Source organism: Neofelis nebulosa, chromosome 12 (genome assembly GCF_028018385.1).
Source record: "Neofelis nebulosa isolate mNeoNeb1 chromosome 12, mNeoNeb1.pri, whole genome shotgun sequence".
Lineage (NCBI taxonomy): Eukaryota > Metazoa > Chordata > Mammalia > Carnivora > Felidae > Neofelis > Neofelis nebulosa.
In genome coordinates, this window is record NC_080793.1 from 29,181,737 (window position 1) to 29,191,470 (window position 9,734).

The 9,734-nt window shown below is 35.2% G+C and overlaps 1 long non-coding RNA gene across 1 annotated transcript in view; it reads left to right on the plus strand.

The window, feature by feature from the left end:
* Window positions 1-5,727, plus strand: part of LOC131491575 (uncharacterized) — a 39,247-nt gene extending 33,520 nt beyond the window's left edge. The window contains exons 3-4 of the long non-coding RNA XR_009251532.1: window positions 3,730-3,840; window positions 5,103-5,727. This is a non-coding gene — a long non-coding RNA (uncharacterized LOC131491575). The remainder of the gene's footprint in view (window positions 1-3,729; window positions 3,841-5,102) is intronic.
* Window positions 5,728-9,734: the final 4,007 nt, after the last annotated feature.

Consider the following 9,734-nt stretch of genomic DNA (forward strand, 5'->3'; position numbering starts at 1 on the left):
CCTATCCTAACACCTTCCTATTTTGTCTGGTGAAGGCAGACAAACACTCAAAACACTCAAGATATTTTATACAAAATTTCTGTAGAAGGAAACCATAGTATCCATTAACCTGAGAACAAATGCATTAGGAACAAATGGAAATTACAAAAAAATGCAAGTAGATAAGAAAACAATGTCAATTCTAATGGGAGTTTTAGTGAATTATCTTTTGTGATTTGGAAGTCCTTCTTTTGTGTTTCCATATGATCCTTGCAAAAATTTATCATAGAAATTTTAACCTCTATTATAATCGTCTACTAATGTGTCTCTCCTGTCCTCTAGAACAGCATTGTCTAATAGAAATTAAATGCAAGCCATATATGAAATTTTACATTTTCTAGTAGCCATGTCTTAAAAAAACAAAAAAGAAATAAGCACAATTAATTTTAATCATAAAACCTAATCTTAATGATAGAGGTACTTAATTCAATATAACTAAAATATTATTTTAGTATGTAATTAACATAATAAATTATTGGGATATTTAGAATTCTGTTTTTTAATGAAATCTTTGAAATCCAATGTATATTTTACTCTTAAAGCACATCTCAATTTTGGACTAGCTACTTTTCAAGTGCTCAACAGCCACATGTAGCCACTGGCTGTCATCATGGACAATGGAGCTCTAGAATGAAGCACAATGAGGGCAGTGACTGTTTCTTCTTGTAACTGACAGAGCACCACCATACAGTAGGTGGTGACACCAGTAGGACAAATAGTCCTTTTTACTATCTCCTTAGATGTGTAAAAACTGATATAATAATTGTGAGAGGTTCTCAATCTTATTTCATTACTCTATTTGAGATTTACTATAAACCAGGCCCTGTACTGACTGCCATGAATTATTAGGGTATCAACTGGAAAATAAATCACAAAGTGATGTAAAGGTCGCCAATTATGAATAAAACTTTACAAATAATCTAGAGAGAATGAAAGTTATTGCCAGGCATGACTGAAATTACACTTTAAAATTGTGTTTAATGCTAAACATGTTATGATTTTATATTAATTCTGACAAAGGTTAAAAGAAACACACAGAATTGGGTTTGAATTCACGTTCTTAAATTTTTAGCTGAAGTTAGGTTTTTCATTTCTAAAAGTGGGATAAAATTGATTTATATCCTAGAGCTCTTGAAAGTATTATAAAGCACAACACACACAGGGTTTTACATAGTAGCTGATCCATAGAAAGCACTTGATAAAAATTTAATCTTATTATAGTTATGTCATAGGTAGATCAACATTCTATTAACTATTAACTTGAGGCATCATACTACCTGATTTCAAAATATACTACAGGGCTATGGTAATCAAAACAGCATGGTGCTGGAGAAAAAACAGACATATAGACCAATGGAACAGAATAGAGATCCCAGAAATAAGTCCACACCTATACTGTTGACTAATATTTTATAAGAGAGCCAAGAATATTAAAAAAATATAGTCTCTTCAATAAATGATGCTGGGAAAACTGGATACTCACATGTGAAAAAATGAAACTGGACCCCTGTCTTAACTCCATACATAAAAATCAACTCAAAATGGCTTAAAAGGCTTAAATTCCATGAAATTATAAAACTCCTACAAGAAAACATAAGGAGCAAGCTCTATGACATTGGTCTTGGCAATGATTTTTTGAGATAAGAAACCAGAAGCTCAGACAATAAAAGCAAAAAATAAACAAGTGGGACTACACTAAACTAAAACGCTTCTGCATTTAGCAAAACGAAATCATCAACAAAATGAAAAGGCAACCTATGGAATGGATGAAAATGTGTCCAAACCACACATTCAAAAAAGGATTCATATCCAAAATGTGCAAGGGCTCATACAACTCACTAGCAAAAAAAGTCCAGATAACCCAATTTTTAAAAATGGGCAAAGGACCTGAATGAACATTTTTCCAAAGAAGCCATACAAATGGCCAATAGGTACATGAAAATATGCTCAACATAACTAATCACAAAGGAAATGCTAATCAAAACCACAATAAGATATCACCTCATACCCATTGAGATGTTTATTATCAAAAAACAAGAGATAACAAATACTGGCAAGAATGTGGATGAAAGGGAGCACTTGTATACTCTTGGTGGAAATGTAAACTGGTACAGCCATTATGGAAAAGAGTATGGAGGTTCCTTAAGATACTAAAATAGAACTACTATATGATCAGCAATCCCACTTGTGAGTATATATCCAAAGGATATGAAAACAGGATATCAAAGAGATATTTGGACTGCTGTGTTTATTGCAGAATTATTCACAGAAACCAAGGTATAGAAACCACTTAAGTATCCACTGGTGAATGAAAGGGTAAAGAAAATGTGAAATTTATCACACACACACACACACACACACACACACACACACACACAGAAGAATATTATTTAACCTTTGAAAATAAGGAAATCTTGTCATGTGCCACAATGTGAGTAAAATTGCAAGGAATTTTGTTAAATGAAATGAACCAACAGAGGAAAACTAAAACTTCATGGAATCCCTTATATGAGTTTTTAAGTCAAACTCAAAGAAATGGAGAAGAGAATGATGGTGGCCAAGGGCTGGAATGGAGGTGGGGAGGGATAAGGAGAGGTTTGAAAAAGAGTATAAACTTTTAGTTGTAATATGAATAAACTTTGAGAATCTATAAGATTCTCTATAAGAATCTATAATCTATATAAGATGGTGACTATAGTTTATAATACTTCATTGTATAATTGAAATTTGCTAAGAGAAAAGAACTTAAGTGTTCTCACCAAAAAAAAAGGAAAAAGGAAATATATGAGGTGAGGTATGTGTTCATTTTTTTTAATGTTTATTTTTGAGAGAGAGACAGAGAGACAGAGTGGGAGTGGGGGAAGGGCAGAGAGGGAGACACAGAATCTGAAGCAGGCTCCAAGCTTTGAGTTGTTAGCACAGAGCCTGACTTGGGGCAATAACCCACATACTGCGAGATCATGACCTGAACTGAAGTCAGATGCTTAAATGACTGATCTACCCAGGTGCCCCATGGTGGGAATCCTTTCACAATGTGTACATATATCAAATTGTCATTTTTTACAGTTTAAATATGCTGTAGTTTTAGTTTCTTTCTAAATCAGGTAATGCTGAAGCAACAGCAAATGGTTACATTGTTATGACTTCCACAAAACTTAGGTTTCATAGTGCCATCTGGAGTGAGAAAGCCTTTAAAAACTTAGTATTTTTCTTAATGGATCAATGGCCTTGACCATGACACTTAAGTATTTTGTGCCTCAGTACACTTATCTGAAAGTGGAAATATGAGTGTTTATGTGACAGTTCTAAATATATATTAGTTATTATTCCTATTAGAAAGAAATATAGTCAGTGAAGTAGAAAAAGAAACAAATTAGAGCAGGAGAAAAATAACATGGTGGGTGTTAACTTGCCACTCTAGTACCCAATCTGTTGAAGAACAAATAGGCTCTTTTTTGTGAATACCTGGAAATATTTGTTAAAGTGGTATCGTGATTGTTGAGGAAGGCGGTCTTGAATGTGAAGAATGAGATTAAAACAGTAAGTCTGAATTACTAATGGTTAAATGACTTTGTTTATTCAGGCTAGTAATAATCACCTGTACTAGGCAAAAATGTTAATTAATTCTGTTTCTTCTCCACATGTGTTTCCCACGCCCCCACCCCACCCCACCCCCACCCCCCACCCAAGGCAGAATTTGGTGATTGCAGCATGTGGCTCTACGGAAGTTCTAAATAGATGTATATTTTGCCTTCTTGTAAAGTCATACTGTTCACGGGAGACTTGTCTCAGCTTAGAGAGGTAGGAATGTTTCAGACTTAATATGACATCAATAAAATATTTTGCCATGTATCAGAAGGAATAATCACTTTGTAAAATTGTCATATCCATTGGATATCAGCAGAGACCTGAAAACAACAAGAAACCATCTTGTAAATTGAGCTGCAGTTTACTCGTCTCTGAAATAGGATAACAACATGCTCTCTATCAAAGGTCTCACATAAGGAGAAAATGTTATAATACATGTAAAGTAGCAGCACATAGTAAACACGAGCAAAAGAAATTTGGGGGAGTAAACATAAATTAATCCCCTAAATAGCAGTGTTCTGTGTGTTTGAAATGATAAGGAATTGTTAAGTATTCAAGTTGGTGGAGTGGAAAGAACGGAAGCCTCATCGCTCTCATGTACCATTATAGACCCACACTTGCAGCCTTAAATTATCGTTCTGCAGGATGTCAGAACCATCAGTGCTTTAGAGAGCCTTCATCTTAAGAGTTTTCCTTTTGGCAAATTGATTGATGTCTCTTTGCTTGTGAGTAGAATTTTCCTCACCTGGGAATGTCTTCTTCCATTAATTTTCTTATAGAACTCCTGTTTAATCTTTCAAGGGACATTTTCATGTGATTTCCTCTCAAATTCTTTGTACACAAAAGCCGCTGGATACACATGGTATCCATCAGAATGTAACCAGCCTGTCTTTAAAATCCCCTATTACCTTGCTTTTCAATCATGGTAGAGTGATGTTTCAACTTCTCACCTGGCTGGACCCAAAGCTGTTCCTGGCCCCACAGAGACATTAATAGCCAGGCCCCAAGCACTGGGATGCAACCATTTCAGCTCTGCAGTTCCTGCTCTTATTTTCAGTTCCTTGTCTTTTCTGGCAAATAGTGGCCTCTCCCCTTCCCCACCCCCCATTTTTCTTTTGAGCTCAGCTTTTCATCTGTTTTAAAGTTATATGTATTACCCAGCCTTTCTGGGTGTGGGTAGCAAGTGTTTTCATATTAGTCGAGTCCATTATCCTCCCTTAACTGCTGTATTTGCTCCAAGTATAATTCTTTATTAAAGTATTTGCTTTTCAACCACAGGAACATAATGCTTGTTTTTCAAAGGTGGCATTTTAGACTACCCTTAAAGAAACAGATGTCCATCATAGCATTTGGCTCACATCCTTAACATGACTTTTATCAAAACAGGCTGCACATAGGTTGCATCCAAAATTTAACTGCTGACAAACTCATTCTAATATCTCTTGATGTCAGTTTCCTTCTTTCTCAACCCACAGATGCTGCTGTGCCCCTTTGCAAGATAACGTGTGCACTTTGCAGATATTCTCCAAGGTGACAGAGAAATGAAGAACTGTGTGTACTCAGTTTTGAAAGAGATTTGGTTCGCCCTATTTTGTAGTGTACCTGGATCCCAATTCATATGATAATCGAAATCTCTGCTGTAGTTTGTAGACAATGAGTGTGCCATTCTGCTGCTGCTTTAGTAAAATTAAGGTGCAGCCTTCCTCTTTTATGAAGGCATGTATACTAGATGTGACTCATAATGGATAAAAGACAGCAATTAAATGCATTGAAGTGAATTACAACTCTTTGGAGACATTGAATCTGGTGTTAATTTGGTGGCATCAACAGTGGCATTTGGAATTCTGTTCAGCTTTATAATTTAACTTTCCAGCTACCCTTCACACCTAAGCCAATTTATGAGAGACAATGTTTGGTATATGAGATATGTAGCTCTTCTAGATATTAGGAGTATATTGTTTATCTTTTCAGATTCAGCAAGCTCTTGATTATGTTCCACAAATAGCCACATTCAGTTCATTTATCTTTTATTCTCAAATTTATCCTGAATATGTTATACATATGTTACCTAATAAAAATCACAATATGGCTAATAGGGGAAAAAATAACACATATTGTTTAATGGGATGTTTACTCCTGCTAAGATAATATAGATAAAATTCTATCAATATAACCCCTTGGACAGAGTGGAATAGCATCAAATTTTCTCATTCTATAATTCTGAAAAACTCTGTTCACTCTCTCTGAATATTTTTTGACCTTTACTCTCTATTTTTCTTATAATGTCCTTTTTATAACTGCATATTCAGATATCACTGTGTATTTTATTAACTATAAATATTATTTAAGATGTAATTTATTTGATATGAAATAGCTTACATAATATCTCACACATGAAATACAAATGTAGATTCAAAAAAGAAGACATGCAAATCATAAGAAGAAAGTATAAAAATGATTGCCAATAAAATATGTAGTAGTTATAATCTTTATTATGATGCAGCATTTTAAAAATTTATATTTTAGATAAAAGGAAAGAGATGGAACACTAAGTAATTCAGCCCTCCCTACCCCTTGGGTGGAGTAGGGTGGGTAGTAGAATGATTAGGGGAAGAGCTGGGCTTCCCTGGACATAGTTTAGGAAAGGGACTGTCGGCCTTTCAGGAAATCCCTTCATCCCCTGTGGCAACTCATCCAATATAGTAAGGGAACAGTGGACAATGGGGCAGAGAGGTGCCTGGATTGCTAGGTTGAGATAACACTGTCAATTGCACATAGATTATGTGAGGCATGTAGAATATCCAAGAGGAGAATCTAAGGGTACCAGGGAGACGCAGAAGTGCTGAAAAGCAGGTGGATCCAGAGTCCTGTGGTTGAGATGTTCAGGTGCAACTGTGTGGACCCCATAAGTCAAAGCAAAGGGAAGTCTATGCCCTGGTACTACAGCAGGCCCATAGGCTAGGAACCACCAGTCTTATTATCAAATGTGATGGTAAAAAAGGCCAGTGCTAGAGATATAGAGGATGAACCAAATCAAGTGAAAGCCACACAGAACGAAACTGACACCCCCATCACAGTATGTGTGACTCCTCCTCCGCCCCCAGATAGAAGGGGAGATATCCCTTATGGAAAATTTGTACTTGGAATTGGCGGAATATTTACTCTCTTCACCAAGAAATAAAGACTGTTTAAACCTTAAATGCTTAACCTTAATTCTTAAGTGCTGATGGTGCTTTTGTTGGTTAAATTCTTGTGTCTCACTGAGTCCTATACTCCTATTCCAAAATTACCAGATTTAACAGTGGCTACATGTGAAGATTAGTTAAGTTATGGAAAACATACAAATACAGTTTTTGGAATATCCAAAGTGCATAAATATCCTTACATACTATATTTCAGTATCTTATTTCTACCTATTTACATGGGCATTTTAGGAAGCCTATAGAAGACACAGATCGTAAAAGAAATAATTTCATTTGGCCACTTTTCTCTGTGCACACACAAAACTTACTCATCACTGCCAAGGCTTTTTTCACGACTGAGCACTTCCTCCTGCCAATGGTGGTTAGAGCTGTCATTTGCAAATCACATTATTAGAGCTTTCTAGGGAAAAAAATGATGTCAGTGATAACCTCCTCTAGAAGTTTCTGATGCTCAGTCAGTTGAGTGCCTGGCTCCTGATTTGCGTTCAGGTTATGATCTCAGAGTTTATGAGATGGAGCCTTGCATCAGGCTCTGTGCTGACAGTGCAGAACCTGCTTGGGTTTCTCTCTCTCCCTCTCTCTGTGCTCCCCCCCCCCACCTTAAAATAAAGTAAACATTAAATTAAAAAGTATGTTAGTAGAATTCCTCCTTCTTCACTGGGTTTTACACATCGTTTTTTAAATTTCATTTATTTTTGAGAGAGAGACAGAGAGCATGCATGTGAGCAAGGGAGGGGCAGAGAGAGAGGGAGACAGAGGATCCAAAGTGAGCTCTGCACTGACAGCAGAGAGCCCAATGTGGGCCTTGAACTCACAAACTGTGAGATCATGACCTGAGCTGAGGTTGGACGTTTAACCAACTGAGCCTAACACATATTTTCTTTTAAGCCCATATATACATTTGTACCAAATCTCATAATCTGTATTTAAAAAAAAAAAGAATGCAGTGTACCACTCTCTAAAGAGGTTATCTGTCTTTCTAGAAAGTTACTCAATTCTACCAAAATTTAAACAAATTAATTTCCAAGTCCTCAATCAATTATAAGTACATTTTTTTAAATATCCCAAATAATGCAGAGAAAGTGGAACCCTCTTGCACTATTGGTGGTAATGCAAACTGATGCAGCCAGTCTGAAGAACAGTGTGGAGCTTCCTCAAAAAGTTAAAAATAGGATTACCCTATGATCCGGCAATTGCACTATTGGATATTTATCCAAAGGATACAAAAATACAGATTCAAAAGGGTACATGCATCCCATTGTTTATAGCAGCACTATCAACAATAGCCAAACTGTGGAGAGATGTCCATCAACTGATGAATGGATAAAGAAGGTGTGTGTGTGTGTGTGTGTGTGTGTGTGTGTGTGTGTGTATATATATATATATATATATATATATATATATATATATACCTTATATATAATGGAATATTACTCAGACATCAAAAAGGAGGAAATCTTGCCATTTACAACTACCTAAATGGAGCTAGAAGGTGCTAAGTGAAATATGTCAGAGAAAGACAAATACCATATGAATTCACTAATATGTGGAATTTAAGAAACAAAACAGGTGAACATATTGGAGGGGGGAAAAAGGGAAACAAACCATAAGAGACTCTTAGAGATAGAGAACAAACTGAGGGTTGATGGAGGGAGATAGGTGGGGGGTGGGCTAGATAGGTGATGGGGACTAAGGAAAGCACTTATAATGAGCACTCAGTGTTGTATGTAAGTGATGAATCATTGAATTCTCTTGAAACCAATGTTGCACTGTATGCTAACTGGAATTTAAATACAAATTTGAGAAGAAAGAAAAAAATAAATTTCCCAAATAAATGATTAAATCATTTACAATTTTGTAACATCAAGTCACTATGTTTCATAAAGCCATGATTCTAAATAACTGCCCAAGATACAATTACATTGCAGTGATTTCTTCTAGTAAATCTTACTGTTGGAAAATAATTCCATTTTTAGGTTGTCAGCAATCAACGTTCTATATACATGGACGTGTGTGTGTGTGTATTCAAGTGAAATTTTTTCTGTTTTTGAGTGATTTATATATTTCTTCTACCCAAATAATAGATGATTTGACATAATCAAAATATGCTACTTTTCAAAATAAGTTATCTGATGAGGAATATAAGGATTCATATTGGAGCATAGGCTTTATAGACAAGCAGACCAGGGTTGAATCATGGTTCCAGCTGGCTGGGTAAGCTAAACAAGTTATACAATTTCCTTGGGACCTTTCATTTCTGGATATCTAAACTACATGGCAGTGTATAGTAATAAAAATGTTAACCCTATATTGCTGTTGTAGGATCAAATAAGGTGTAATAATGTGTTTATTTCAGTGCCGGACATAAAATGGGTTCTTAATAAAAGTCTCTTTGGAACTTCAGATTCTGTGTAACATTAGTGATGTGCTTTTGTTTCAGAATATCTGTTTCAGCTCCCCATAATTAGTTTATCTCTGTGTTCCTCTTATTCATCATTTGAGGCTGAACATACTTTTTATGGTGTATCTTTTCCATTACAGCCATTCTTTAGGTCTGTTCTTTTCTCTCCATGACCAATTCATTTTGATTTAAGGTGGAGAGCTGAAATATCAATTCATTATTTAGATTTTTGGTGTTTAATTTAAAAATTATCCTTGAGACTATTTTGGAATTAAAGTATTACTAATTATAATAATTGGCATATGAGCTCTTAGGAAGTATAATATATAGACTCATATGTTTGACTCAAGGCTAATAGTCAACATATACTTATTGAATCAATGTTTTGGAAATTTCTAAGATGTTCACTTTTTATTCTGGAAGGAAAATAATTTTTTAAAACACAGCTATAAAAGCAAGCAAACTGAAAAATATGATTCATAAGAATCATTCTAAAAATAAAG